We start from the raw sequence: 15,811 nt of genomic DNA on the forward strand, positions 1-15,811 counted from the left end.
CAAATACTTCTTCCTAAAAACCAGCTCTTAGGGCAGCTATGTGACATAGTGGGTAGAGCACCAGTCCTGGAGTTAGGAGGATCTGTATTCAAATCCAGCCTCAGATACTTACTAGTTGTGTAACCCTGGGCAAGTTGCTTAAACTCAATTGCCTCCCAAAAAAATAAAATAAAAACTAACTCTGTCGACTCCTTTGCATTTCTCCCCATGGAAAAACTGTGGGCCATTCTTCTATTCAGATGTGATTTCCTTTTGTCTTCTGGGTTTCATTTATAGAAAAGATGTCAAGATTGATAGGATTCAATTCCTCTAGTACTATGGGCATAGATCTCATGTCAGAAGGCAGTGTAGTATAGTGGATATAGTGTTCAACTTAGAGTTAGGAATACTTGGGTTCAAATCTTGCCTTAGAAAATTAATAGTTTTCTGACTGTGGGCAGATCATTTTATCTCTCTGAGCCTCAGTTCTTTCATCTGTCAAATGGAGATGAGACTAATTCAATCGATTCAACAAGCATTTTTTAAGCATCTAACTGAAACTGTTTAGCTCTGAGATCAACCAGGTTGATGATAATTGACCTCAAATCTGTTTGTGAGATAGGGGGACATCTATCTCAGGTATATAGATATTTTCTCTGTCAGAATGGGCAGATGAGAACAATCTGTTCCAATGGCTGTGAAGGTGGCTGAAACATGTCCAGGGGAGCACTTAGCTCCTGGTCAGACATCAAAGACACCAAGGTCATCTGCTACATCCCAGGTCATTGCCGGTTATCTTGACTTTTGTCCTGCCACTGGACTTGGATGACTCTGAAAGAGAGAGTGAGGCCAACAACCTTGTGCAACTCTGCCTCACTTAAGTCAAATTCTGTAGCACCAATTATGTAGCACAATATTCACAGCACCAACAGTGACTATGAATATGCCAGCACAGTTCTGAATCACAAATATAACAGACTCTCTTAAAGAAGACAGAAGCAAAACATTTATTCTGATATCAAAAAGCCAAATCCTAATACCACAAAGACAAGTCCATCATAACAACAAAGACATTAATACACCATAACACAGCAGGAAGCCACACTATCCTTTAGCCTTCCCACAAACAAACACTCACAAGTCTGTTTGCTTGCCTGCCTCCTCTCTCTCCCACTGTCTAGCTGCTCTGATTCCCAGCTTCCTGTGGACTCCGTACCACCATTCAGCAAACTCCTCCCACCACGGGCTCTGTGTGACTACATTCAGCCTATTAGGGGGCAGGGAAGATCTTCAAATTCCCTTAAGCCTATTAAGATCTCCAAATTACCATTACCATTACAAATTCACAGGAAAGTCAAGACCTGATGTCATTGGTTCTCTTTCAAAGACAAAGGACAAACAATAACAATTAAGCATCTACTATCTGCCAGTTGTTTGACTAGGTGTGAAGGGTACAAGTACAAAAAGACTAAAACTATTCCTGTTTTCAAAGAGGCTACATTCTATTTTGGTGAACATGCATATACACACACATATATACACATATATGTATGTGTGTATGTATATTTATATATACCTATATAATTACATACAGAATAAAAACAAAATAAATACAAGGTAGTCAGAGAGGGAGCTAGAAGTTGAAGTTGGGATAATCAAAAAGGCTTTATATGGAAGATAGACTATGAGGTTGAAGGAAAAGAGGAATTCTATGAGGTAGACATAAGGAGGGAATAAATTCTAGACATGGGGAAAAAGCATGGAGATGAGAGATGGGGTACCATGTGAGAGAAACAGAGAAAAGTCAATTTGGCTGGATCATAGTGTACGAGAGTAATGTAAAGTACTGACGCTATAAAGATAACACCTATAGAATCCAACTTACTGGGTTGTTGTAAGGCTTAAATGAGATAATGAACACAAGCATTTTGCAATCCTTAAAGTGCTATATGAATTCTAGTTATTATTAGAGTACTCATAGCTAAGTGGAAGCTGATAGATGGCCTATTTCTACTTTTCTGTCGCCATCTGTGCAGAAATGGAAGGGTGAGGTGCATTCATCTCACAGGAAACTGGAATTGCCAATATAGAAAGGAGAATAGGCATCAAGGAGTTTAGAATGGGAACCGGGCTCAGGAGGTGTTCACACTGTGCCATAAATGTAAGGAAACAGCTAAATCAAGTAACAGTGGATTGTACCAGCACTTTTGAAAGAGTATCTGAGGGAACAAAATAATAAGAGAAGAGTATACTATACCTCACATTGAATCAGTGTGGAATTGGTTGTTAGAGAATGTTAGAGAGCAGGGGTAGCAAGGAGAGAATGAATGACTGATTTGGCAGGTTTGGAACCACTGCAGCATCCAGAGACTTCTGTCCTTAGTCTCATTTACTCATGTATGGCATCATTGTGGGATGTGTGTGTGTGTGTGTGTGTGTGTGTGTGTCTGTGGTTGGGGGGAAGGAAAGGGTGTTAGCAGGAATCTCTATTAGTCTGGGTTTGTGGCTTAGTAGGGTACACATACATACACACCAGAACTGGGCAATGATTCATGAATCTGTGTTCTGGGCTCAGGTTCATTCTGCTTATCTCAAATAAAATGATTGAGCTTATTGCCAGTTTTCCATCCCTAGAGAAGGATGCTTAGGAAATTAGGAATTTGAGGAATTACGCTCATAGATTTATACATAGATCAGAGGCTTGTTTGGAAAAAGAAGAAAAGTCAGATAAGTGTTTCTATTCCTTTTCCTATTTGCAATCACCTTCTTCTACCTCTATTTTTTTTTCACTCCTAGACAAATATCAGCTCTTTTCTTATTTAGTCTCTATGTTAAATTTAATACTCCTTCCTTCTTATTTGATCACTCTCCTTTTGGCTTTGGACATATAACACAACTCTGCGCAAAATTCTGAAGTGGGTAAAGATTGTCTTCAACACTCATTCTTCCTTGTATGTGTGTCTCCCTCCCCCTCCCCCCATTTTTGAACAGCCTAATCTTTTTTTTTTGCTTTTTGGAGGGCAATTGGGGTTAAGTAACTTGCCCAAGGTCACACGGCTAGTTTTTTTGTGTTAAGTGTCTCAGACCAGATCCGAACTCAGGTCTTCCTGACTCCAGGACCAGTGCTTTACTCACTGTACAACCTAGCCACCCCACACCCTAATCTTTCTTTCTAAATTTCTAGCATTCTCATAAACCCTGGTTCCTTCCTGTCAGCAATGGGCTGAGAATGAGGAGACCTGAGCCAGGCTCCTCCAATAATTAGTTGTGTGATCTTGGACAAATTGCCTTAGGTTCTGCCATTAAATTAGGTGTAAGACATCTGGACTTCATTATCCTTACCAGTAAAAAAGAATATAGATTGGACCTGAGATTTCATTAATATAGGTTACTTCCAGGTGAGGAAATTTTCTCTCCCAATACAGGCTGACACCCTCTTCAACTTATAGTCTTAGATGACTAAATGACTGAGAGGTTAAATGAGTGGCATAGGGTCACAGAGTGCAAAGAACAGAACATGAGCCCAGGTCTATCTGGTTCCAAGAGCTGCTCTCTAACTACTACACTACACCATCATTTTTATATTTTAAAAAGGAGTAAATTATACGATCTTTAAGACCCCTTGTAAGACCATGATTTTATGAAAGTAAATGAAAAAATGAATGCTAAGGTTAACTAGTGATCTAATATATGCCGCCTCCTGATCCCAAGTGGTGTTTTCTACAAAAGAATGGTGGGATTTGGGCAATAAGGGACCTAGGAAGGCCTTAATCTCATAGCTAGAAATTTAGGGTTAGAGAAAAAAATCAGAGAGGAAACTTGTGCCCATGGCTAATTGAAAAACTAATATACCTTCAGTTTCATCTTTACACCTACTGATTCCCCCTTCAATTCAGCAGCCATATGGTTTAATGAAAGTAGCTTAATATTTAATATATGTGTTTAAATCTGCACTTACAATTAAAGCTGCATTTAAATCCCAACTCTGTAATTTTTTCTTTGTATGACTTGGGGGCAAGTCATTTAACCTTTAGGCCTCAGTTTCCATTTCTGTAAAATGAGTGAATTGGACTAGATAGATAGAAAGCTAAGGTCCCTTCCACCTTGAAATCGTATAATCCCATGACCTGTGAAAGCAGTTGGCAGGGGTTATTTTCCTTGCTCTCACCTGCTTATTCTCTGTTGCATTTTGGACTTCCCCCAGAAAAAATGAAGCCACCAAAAAATTAGCTCTCAACATGTTGACAGAGTGACCTTATGCAAGTCTGTTTCTCCTATCTACAAAGAGAATTTATTTAGCTTGATGTGTGCATACATACACATACACAGACACATAGTTTTATAGTGTCTTAGAATTCTCTTCAATAATTACATTTAAATAAATAAATATATCTTGATTGGGAGCCTGTACATCGCACAACTGTCTCATTTAAATCCAGTTCAAGAGCAAGTTAAGATATCACCCTTGATATCACTGGTCCTCTTTGAAAAATGAAAGTCAAACTACAGCAACAATTTTTATTTATTTTTTAGTGTGCAACATTCATTTCCACAAGATTTCGAATTATAAATTTTCTCCCCGACTCTCCCCTACCCCCCACCCCAAGATAACAAGCATACTGAATACCCCTTCCCCCAGTCTGAACGACAACAATCTTGATGAGACATTCATGGCCTCTTTTGGCAATCTGGAGAAACCTATGGACCCTTTCTCAGAATAATATGTGTTGTTTATATTCACAAATGAAAGAAATGCTAAATTTTACTTAGAGGTCAGTATAAACAGAAATTAAATTCCCCCGCATCAGGTGGTCAGGTAGGACACAAATATTTATTAAACACTTTCTCTGTGAACTGTACTAAGTGCTGAGCATATAAATATAAGCAAAAAGAAAGACAACTGGGGCAGCTAGGTGGCGAGTGAGTAAAGCGTTGGCCCCTGAGTCAGGAGGACCTGAGTTCAAATGCAGCCTCAGACACTCAACACAAAAAACTAGCCGTGTGACCTTGGGCAAGTCACTTAACCCAAATTGCCCTACCTTCCCCCCTCCAAAAAGAAAAAAACATAATTTAAAAACAAAAATAAAAGAAAGACAATCCTTGCCCTCAAAGAGTTTCCATTCTAATAGGGGAGGACAGCATAGAAGGCTATCCAGGGATTCTTTGGGAGTTCTGTTAAGAACTCTGGCTCTAGAACAGAAACCTAAGATCTTTATTGAATTAATTAAGCTAGAAACATATTGGAGACGGCTAATATAATGGTTTGCACTCAGTCTTTTAAGCGTCCCCTCAGTCTCAGAAGCCTTAGGGTTTGGGGACATACCTTGGCACTTCACCTTGTAGCTAGCTGATAAGTTTAGCCATCAAAGTCTGTGTGATAAAGCCCTTTTACAAGATCTTCTTTTTGTTGAAAGTACTCTGAGGCTGAACTAATAGCATATCAATAGCATTACTATCACGGTAAATTGACCAATTAAGCTTCTATGTCTCCATTGCTAGAACACCACAGAGACCTAGAGTTTTGAGAGATAACCATATTTCATGGTGGTAGCACGATAAGACTCCCAATCTCCAAATCAACTTAAATGAAAAACTCATAGAAAATATGAAATAATTATTCTGACATGTTGATGATCATCAAAAATAAAAGTTAAGATTTCCTTTCTTGTTATTACTGAAAAAGCTACTTGATACCTTAGTTTAAATTCATGGGCTATAAAAAAATGGACTCTATTTTTTTTTTAATTAGTGAAGAAGTGGGGCGGCTAGGTGGTGCAGTGAATAGAGCACCAGCCCTGGAGTCAGGAGGACTTGCGTTCAAGTCTGGCCTCAGACACTTAACACAAAAACTAGCTGTGTGACCTTGGGCAAGTCACTTAACCCCAATTGCCCTCCACAAAGCGAAAAAGAAAAAATAGGTTAGTGAAGAAGTAAAAAAACTAGACTGAATGCTAACAATATAATTCATAGCACCACTACTGAATTTCTTTTCCTTACTCACTAATATATTATAACACTAATAAATGAAGGTAACGTTGGTGTTATATCATATTCAGGCAAGGGGTGAAGAGGTCTGCAATGTGATTGAAACTTACTATAAAATTACTCTAAAAATTACCAAGCCACATAGCTTACAGGGGTGATAAAAATACAAAGAGCAAACCAAAACACACAATTCAAAGGTAATAAAACCACCATATTGCATAGTAGAACTCAAGGAAAACATTGTCCCCTTGCTTGGCTACTCTTTTCACACTCTTTTTGCAAGGTTAGCTTTGAACTAAGTGAGTGGGCCCTAGAAGTACCACATGATTGAACTTAAATTATTTAGTATGAGTAGAAAACACATTTTGCTTCTTTCATCTCACAACTCTAGTCATTTCTCAGGTTTCGATGAAACCAGATGGTCTTGGAATGATGTTCCTCAAGGTTCTGCTGTATCAAGCCATATTGAGAAGAACACTTCCACAGCTGCTAATAATATCACAATGGCCTGTTTGCACTATAAATCTTGAAAAGGCAAAAAAAGTTCCTTAACCTCAATTATAATTACAAAAACCCACTGTGATCCAGCCCCATGATTTTTAGCCAAGACTAATTCTTTTGCTGAAAATGAACAAAGCAAAAATATGACTATTCTTCTTACAAGTCTTGATCTGGATGGAGAAAGTTAAAACAAGTATTAAGCTATTATTACATAGGACTGACTTCTGTTATGAATATGAAGTGACATATTGTTCACTTAAATATGGATTGGACTAGATCTTTGAAACCAATCTGTTTCTCAGATTTTGAGAAACATGATAATTTTCTCCCTGATCAGTCTCCTCTAACAACCTAACAGCCAGCCTTACACTTTTTTAACCTATTGTTTGTAGCTGATAAGACAAAGTAGTGGTGGCTACCTGTGAGAAAAGGTGTATCTCCCTAAATTCCTTAATTTGACTGAGATAAATGCAGATCCATTGTCAGAAAAAATAATGACTGTAATCTTTGTGTTGAGAATAACTGATCCAATGACCAATGGAGTAATTTGTTTTACTTGACTATACATGTTTGTAATAGGGATTTTATTTTTCTTGTTTTCTCAATTGGAGGGGAGGAAAGGGAAGGGAAGGGAGGAATGTGCATCTAAAAATAAAATAAGGTTTAATTTTAAAAAGAAAAGAACTGGTCCAGAGAGCAGCGATTATTTTAGGAAATATTTGAGATAAAGCTAGGAACATTTTCAACCGATTCCTAAAGGAAGTTGCCATGATCTAGAATATCTTCCCCAGGAGTAGTCCTTAAAAACTCAATATGTTTTCCTGACCATGTTTACCTTGTTCCTTTCCATAGAAAACAGTTACTTTGGTAGATTATGGCATGTGCTACACTTCTATAATCTTTTCAGTATCCGCATCAATTCCAGGCCATCAGACATTGATTCTAGCTAAGGTTTTCATATAGTTATCCCTTCCACATCACAGGGGTTAGGGGCCCAGCACCCCTGAGATCTGGAAAATTCGTGTAAAACTTTTTGGCCCTCCCTTCAGACCAGAGAAGAGGTCTGAATTTTTCTTTTTCTTTTATGGGGTGTTTATAGCACCTTACTATAAAATTTGGGTTAAATATTTGGTCATAGACTCTGAATAGGTGGGTTAAGAACAGCCCCTAATATTAAAACTTCTACTGCAGGACAATAGTATGTAATCTGGAATTTTTTGTATCATACAGCTCTGACCATTGGTGTTCAATTTTTTTCTTCCAGACTTGAGACTAGTGTGTAACAATAAATACTGGACAAACCTCCAGGACTTCACATGTGGTGATAAGATGAAGGGATGGCCTCAGGTTTGGGAAAAGGTTCCCACAGGAGACTAGTGATCAGTTTAAACTGTCAAGGAATAGATATAGGACTTTTGGTTTCTATGATTATAACAAAGACTTCCTTGTCAATTTCCATGTAGTTCTGTTCTATAGATGACCTTATTTTTGAGGAGCAAGTAATTATGGTTTCCTTACAGGCTGACCTTTTATGGTCTAAGCATATTGTTATACTGGAAGGTGAAATGTCAGTGGTAAGAAATGATGGTTTATGTTCCTCCAAGCACAGACTTGGAAGTCAATAAATGCTTGAAATTCTGGAAAGCATCCCTGTGCAAGAGAATCCTATACCATTGGGAGGTAATAAAGCTACACAGTCACCTTTTGAGGATGAAAAATGGGATAGAAAGTGAATGAGCCCAAGAAGGCTTAGTTAGAGCTTTTGCAGAGAGTGATTACACCTACTTCAGGAAACAAAGCAGAGCCTTTGTTTGGGTGGTGTGAATTACAGCAAAATTATTGAGGTAGCCTTGTAAGAGAATTAGGACAACAGGGTGTAGTAGAGAACTGTGATACGGGGTGTCAGTGGTGCAGAGCACAGTGTTGGAGAGGAATCTTTAGGAAGGTCCCTTTTCTGCAAGAAGAGTAGAAAAAAGCCAGTGAAAACCAATAGCACTGCCATTTTCACTGGCTCATTTAGTAGGTCAAAAGTGTAGGATCTGAGTGCTCCTTTCATTGTTTTGCATTTATTTTGCATAGACTTATATAATAATAACTAGCATTTCCGTGGTGCTTTCAGGTTTGCAAAATGCTTTATGTAAATTATTTCATTTGACTCCCTGTAGCAGCAAGCACCCTAGCATACCCAGGATGGCTGCTAGAACAGGTTCTTTGATCTGCTTTTCTAAAAGAAAGCAGCTCAAAAAGGATTAACAATCTTACTTTAATCAAACATATATCATTTACCTAGTTCAGGGGGAAAAAGTCAACACCCTGAACTTCAGAGAATATAAACAGAGGTTACAAGCAGACCAAAAGATACAGGCAGAGAAAATAACACAAGTCAACAGACAGGGCTTCTAGATGTCTGACCATCACATACATGCAGTTTATTACCAGAGAGAGAAGAACCAATATCTGGGTTTTCAAAGCTGGGGGGCTCAATGGCTGCCCAGAGTCTCATCTAGCCAAATCACACAAGTGAGCCCCAAAGCAAAACCTCACCTCAGGGTATATACAGCCTTCTCCAGGGTCAGAGAATACCACAAGACTTGTGACCCAACTGACTACAAAGTAACAAAAGTTGTGCCTTCCTGAAAAACAAGTCTCCACAGGCTCCATGTGAGTGCCTGCAGCTTATTATCAGAAAAGGTCCTCAAATTCACCCAGGCTTACTAAGGGGCAGGGAAGATCTTCAAATTCCTGTTACCATTACACTCCCACAATGATCCTGTGGGTTAGTTGCTATTATTAGCTTCATTTTACAAAAAAGGAAATTGAGAGACAGTGACATGCCCAGGGTTGCACATATTCAAGTTTCTGAGGCAGGATTCAAGCTCAGGTCTTTAGGACTCCAATTTTAACACTGTCTTCACTACATCTCTTAGTTGTCTCAATGGATGTGTACATGTGTACCCTCCATAGAATGTAAGCTCCTTGAAGGCAGGAATGGTTTCACTTTTTTTTACTTTGTATCCACAAAATTATAAACAGGACCTGGCACATCCTAAGCACTTGTTCACTTGTTGATTGACATCATGAGTAAGTACAACGGAGAAAGCATTATTTGCTGAGTGAAGGTCATTTGGTGTAAATTGGTTTGGTTTTTTTTGGCTTTTTGGAGTGGGGAAGGCAGGGCAATTGGGGTTAAGTGACTTGCCCAAGGTCACATGGCTAGTGTTAAGTGTCTGAGGCTGGATCTGAACTCAGGTCCTCCAGATTCCAGGGCCGGTGCTCTATTCACTGAGCCACCTAGCCGCCCCTATTTGTTGTGAATTATGCTACAAAATTCCAGGGCAGCAAAAGGCCTCTTCTGAAGAAGATGATGGACCTAGTACCAGATGCCACAGATACTAGGGCGTCTTTGATTCCAGGGGTTCAAAGATTAAAAGTTGAATGTTCATACCATCTATAAGGTATTCTTTAGTGTATCTCAACCTTCCAATCTTGGGAAAGTGTGCAGTTCAAGTCAATGTTCTTCTTCAGCCACTGGAATTCCTGAAAGTTAGGAGATTCTGGCCCTCTGGGAGTCAGATGTGGTAAGGTTCCACATCAGTTTTGGTTTCAGTCATCATAGGTGGGTGTCCCATATCAAACGGAAATTGATTTTCCTGTTACTGGCAAATTCACGGTTTCCATTCCCATTATGTCCAGACTTTGCAGTCAACATCTGCTTTGGTGAAAACTTTCTCTCTCTTCTAGTTCTCTGGGTTCTCTCATCCCAATCCGCCTTGTTTCTAACTCAGCACAGTCCCTTTTGTTCTCTGCTTCGTACCTTCTGGGACCCTTACTTTATTGTTAGTAAACTCTACTCTATCCTAGATCTCTTTATTTCATACTCTTTCCATCTCCATGCCATTAGAAGCCTCTGCTTCAAAGACACAGCATGTCTAGTCGCCCTCTCCAGTACTTAACTCTCCTTTCTTCCCCCACAAAGCACAGCACCAATAGGATAAGTTGGGAGACTTATTGCCCTTGGTTCTCTCTTCCAAACTGTCCCTTTCCCCCAGGACTTAGCAACCTCCTTTCCTTTGAGATTTACTCCATTCATCTTTATGACCCAGTCCAAATCCTTGTTCCAATCAGCTTTCTAGGTCCATATTGTTTTCCCTCTTTTCTCAAGGAATTCAGTACTTGACCCTAGGCTTTGAGCTTTGGCCTAGCCCAAGGCTGAGTCACATGGAGCCAATGGTGGGGGCACTTGCCAAATGGGTGGAGCCAAACAGGTAAAGCAGGAAGAGGGAGCAAGGCAGAGATGAGGAGAGTTGGGAGAGAGCTGAGGCAGAGTAGGTAGTGTGAGCCTGAGAGGGAGGAATTTTGCCTAGGGGAGCTTGTTTTTGGGGAGATCTAACAGAGGGTAGGCTTGGGGATGGTGCCCTTTGTGCATTGGCGATGTGTATAAACTTCTTTGTTACTAAGACAGAATTGGCTTTCTAATATCTGAACAAATATCTTGGTTTTGTCTTTGAGGAAGAGAGTTTGTTGTATTTTGTGATTCAACCCTGGAAATATGTCTGCATATTCATAGCAGCTGCTATGTTATATAATGGCGATATACCTTCCTACTAGAAGACTTCCACATGTGTCAATGACTTTTAAATGCCCTGGCTTTGCAGTTAAATAACTCCCTGAACAACTATGACCTCCACCTGTCCTCTACCTCTGCTCCATAAGTAGAGTCAGGCCCTTGATCTCACTATCACTCATAAATGTTATACTGTCATGATTCAGAACTCAGAAATTCCTCTTTTCTACTATAACCACTTAGTCCTCAATTGATTTATTCTTCTGCTTCATCCCTTTTTTTCTGTCTCTTGTTTATGCTGTCAGTTTCCATGAGTTCAATTATCATCTCTATGCAAATTACTCTGAAATCTATATTATTTAACCCTAATCATTCTCTAGTTTCATATCACCAACTGTGAACTGAACATATCCACCTAGATGTCCCAAAGGTATCTCACCCATACTAGCTGTGTTTCCCTGGCCAACTTGCTTAACCTTTCAGTTCTGTAGGCAGCTCTTTAAGACTCTCATTCACAGGGAAAGTACTAGCCTTTATTGCTGGAGGAAATTTCCTCACCTGGGAGGTCCCAAAGCCAATGAAATCACAAGTTCAATCTATCTCTAGCCTACTTTCCTTTTACTACTTGCATCTATGCGCTATCAATAGACTATAAATCCTTAAGGACAGGAACTGTTTGGTTTCTATCTTTGTGTTCCTCCCCAGTGTCTAGCACACTACTTTGAGCAAAATAAGTTCTTAATAAATATTATATTGAAATGAATTTAAGGAACCAGTTGAAGCTGGGAGGTTAGGGGTGACAGTAAAGCATGAGCAATGTTTGGACTTTGATCTTCCCCTTTTGTGACAACATCATGGCGCCTGTGTGTGAAGAGAAAGGGGAAGTGTTCACAAAATAACTGTGTCAGTCTGAGTTTCTGGCTCATGCTAATTCTTAGGCTGATGCCTGAAGTTGGATCTCCAGCAGCTATTTGAGTAACACAGAAGCCTGTAGTCTATTAGAGTATTTGGTGGGGTAGGGGCCAAGGAGGAGTGAAGATCCAGCTCCCAGATGGTTCCCAGGGTTTGTGGCACCAAAGACTGGGTGACAGAACCTCAGATGAGCTGCTGACACCCAAAATGGATCTCTAGATTTTCTTTTTAATAAAGAGGAACTCTCATTTCTAACATATCAAGAATGTTTTGGTTTTCTGGCTCCCAGGGACTGTAGGTCATGGATTGACCAGATGGAGTTGCAGGCTTCAGACAGAACACTCAACTTTCTTATCTCTTCTGAGAATGAAGAATTGTGTTATCTATAGGAACCAGGGTGCTACAAAAGAAACTGCTCATCTGAGCTGATGTGAGCTTTATCTTAATTTTAGAAACAGGTAGATAGTCTCAACAGTTTAAAGGCGCAAAGCAGAACTGTACCAAACAACAAATTGCATAGGGAATAAACAATTAGTGTAGACTTCAGCCAAGGTTTCCAAAGGATACTCAATTACCTCTAAATAACTTGACCACAGCCAAAGGAAATGACCTTGAGGCATGGTCTTCAAAAACAATAGAGCTGATGCTTTAAGGAGTTACAGCCTTCCTGTGATACTTCCTAATAAACATGGCCAATTTTTTTTCACTAGGATAGTATTTGTAGCTTTAATAACAGATTTAGAACTGCAAGGGACCTTGGAGGTCATTTAGTCCAACACTCATTTTGCAGATGAAGAAATTGAAACCCAGGATGGAGAATGGACTTGTCCAAAGCTACAAAAGTATCCCAGGAAGCATTTGAAGGAAGGTCTTCTACCTTGATAATTAGCGCTTTTTCCTACATACACTAAATATTATGAAACGACGTTATGGAATGCATTTCGGCAATCAAAGTTTAGCTGGTACTAACATACGGTAGCTTTGTAAGTAGAAGGTGCTTTAATAAAAGTCTACTGAACGTTATAGAATGAATGTTGTTTGATAGAAATTAATGGTAAAAATTGCTTTCTGATATGAAAGCTGGGTCAATGAAGGGACCAATTATGGCATATTTCTGGGCAAACCAATGAACTCACACATCTGTAAACCATACAAGAAAACATTTACCTCTATGGTAACATCTCATTTTATTTCGTTTTGTCTTTTTTCCAAACCAGTTTTGCTCCCAGTTGATCACTTACTTAACTTAGCAGCTTTGGCTTCAAATGATTGGCTTTTTTCTTCCCCAATAAAGTGAAATCCTTTCAAAGAATAAATATTTACTACTGTTGAATAGATTCAAAAGATTATGCTGTAGGTACTAAAGATGATTCCCCCCCAAAAAAAGTTCAAAACCTATTTTGAGCAATGATAATATTGTTGGAATGTGTGTAATTCTTCACAAGGTGACTGTTTTGAAGGAGATAAGAAGGGGTGTCTGGAATGTTCAGGGAGGACTAGCACCTCAGGTATGAGGGTCTTCTGGGCTCTTTTCAGGGCTGCTTGTCCACCTTTGGTGTCCACCTTTCACCCACCTCTCATCTGTGGCTCCAAGAGGGCATAACATGCACAGCAACCACTCCCTGGTAAACCATCTTGGCAGACAGGCTAAACCAGCTTGAGGTTAGCCAGCAGGCCTCCAAATCATTAGTGAGGTAGGGGGCTTTCTACGCCAAGCTTGTGGAGACTTCCTCTGGTGCAACAGGCAGTTGTTGAAGGTAGCTTAAGGGAGCACTGTGGTCAGACACAGAACTTGGACAGATGTTGAATACGCCAAGGTCAGCCACTGCATCCTGGGCTATTGCCAGTTATCTTGACTTTTGTCCTGCTATTGAACTTCAATGATTCTGGAAGGGAGAGTGAGACTGATTACTTTGTGCAACTCTGCCTCACTTAAATCCAATTCACTCATGAGTCAAGATGATGTCATTGATGCCATGACCTCATGATGTCACTGGTCCTCTTTGAAAATGAAGAGCAAACAATAACAATTTTGAAGGAGAAAAAAGGGTTACAAGGACACTCTGCAAGTCTCTCTAAAGAACTTTGAAATTTATTGCAAGACATTGAAGAAGCTGGCACAGGAATCCCCTTTCTTTCCCCTTGGCCCAGCATGATGTGCCTGCATCAGAGAAGGCTTTGTGCTCTATGAGCAAAGCAGAATTGTAGTAACTCAAAAGAAACATGAGATGCACCTATTTAGAGAGATCTCCATTCCAAATGTTCATACGGACTATTTGTGTCTGACCTGTGGTAGTGCCTTCTGGGTTCAGAAGTCTGATCAGTCACAGTCAGACACACTGTACATTGAGGTCATTTTGGTCCTTTTCAAGTATGAAGGACGACAGCCATTTTGAATGAGATTGTTCTTTTGAATTTCCAAGTTTTCATTTGATTAGTTTTAAAAAATGAGATTACTTTCTTTCATAAAGCCTCAAAATTTTTTCCAACTTAACATATAATTTATTTTTATTTTCCACAAAATCCCCATTCCCTCCACTAATATTCTATTCCCATATCCCATTGGTTCTAAGAGGTGACACTGAATTGTTGAGCACAAGCCTTGGAAGGATTTGCAGTGTGGTCCTAATTATGGACTGTTTGTCTCTTGCCTGAATGCTAGGCTTAATGGTAGAAAATTGGCCAGAAAAATTTGGCAGAAAGTTGGTCTCTTGCCTGAGTTCTAGGCTTAATGGCAGAAAATTGTCGACCCAGGTGATTTTTTTTTTGTCACAGCATCTCATGAAGACCACCCACCAAGCCATAGAAGGGTTGTCCACAGCAATGAAATCTCTGATCATTTTTAAAGTATAGAAATATTAAAATTATCTTTATCCATTCCTAGACAACTCAATGCAACCACTGTGATATTGCAACAAAATGTCAGTGGACTTAGGACAAATTGATGTCTAGTTTTCAGTTATTGTAATAGCTTGTCACAGGTTCAGTGAAGCTACTAGTCCAGCTTTTCAATGACACTATTCAACTTCAGCTGCTTCCTAAATAACCACAAGCTTTTTTTTTTTTAAACCCTCCTGAAAGAGCACATGAGTCAGGAAGCAGTCAGATTTTTTTTTTGTCTCCTTGATTGATTTCCTTTCCCATCAGAAAATGTTTTCACAATGCATCCCACATGCAGGAAGAAGAGCCACAAACAGAAATACAGCAAAGCAGAGGCAAGGCATGGGTGAGTCATAGTTCAAGCCAGAATGTCAGCTTCTTTGCATGCTAATTTTAGAAATTCTTCAGAATGGAGAATCCTGTGTATAATGAACAGGGCATGAGAAAAAAAGAAAAAAAAAGTAAATGCAATGATCTTCCTATTCACCTCTAAATCTGACCACCCCTCTGCCACCCCAACTGCTTCTGCCTTTGTTCAGTAAGGAAAGGGAATAAGGAGGGGAGAGAGAAAAGAGGAGAAATCAGAATAGAAAGGAAAGGGGTAGAGTAGAAGGGAAGGTGAGAGGCGCACTCAAAAATACTTTGCTTTCATTGGCAGGATAACGGGAATGAAAGCTCTCAGAAGTTACACGCCCTCACCTCTGCTCCTAAAGCTTTTTTCCCTTTCCCCTCCCATTTTTCTCCCCACTTCCTTCTTCTCCTAACACATAGGACTGACCCCATCACTACCCTGTTCATGAAGTGTCCCTGTTTAATTTAGGATAAAATAAAATATTCCTTTGCTTGACATTTATAGCTCTTCATAATTTGCAATATTCTGAAATAAAATTCTATAATCATTTCACATCACTCACCCTCTTGTTCTTTTATGTTCTAAGTCAACTAGCGTCTTGTTCTTACATACCATTCCATCTCCTGTGTCTATGACTT

At 39.5% G+C, this 15,811-nt stretch overlaps 1 long non-coding RNA gene across 2 annotated transcripts in view; it reads right to left on the minus strand.

Annotated features, from left to right (window-relative positions):
* Nucleotides 1-13,112: 13,112 nt before the first annotated feature.
* Nucleotides 13,113-15,811, minus strand: part of LOC138165769 (uncharacterized) — a 90,916-nt gene continuing 88,217 nt past the window's right edge. Inside the window, exon 4 of one of the 2 annotated variants that reach the window (XR_011169448.1) lies at nt 13,113-13,827. This is a non-coding gene — a long non-coding RNA (uncharacterized lncRNA). The other variant, XR_011169445.1, reaches the window with a different exon arrangement.

This window comes from Petaurus breviceps, unplaced genomic scaffold (genome assembly GCF_028583685.1).
Source record: "Petaurus breviceps papuanus isolate PSGF00001 unplaced genomic scaffold, PetGlider_PUasm1.0 214, whole genome shotgun sequence".
Taxonomy (NCBI): Eukaryota; Metazoa; Chordata; class Mammalia; order Diprotodontia; family Petauridae; genus Petaurus; species Petaurus breviceps.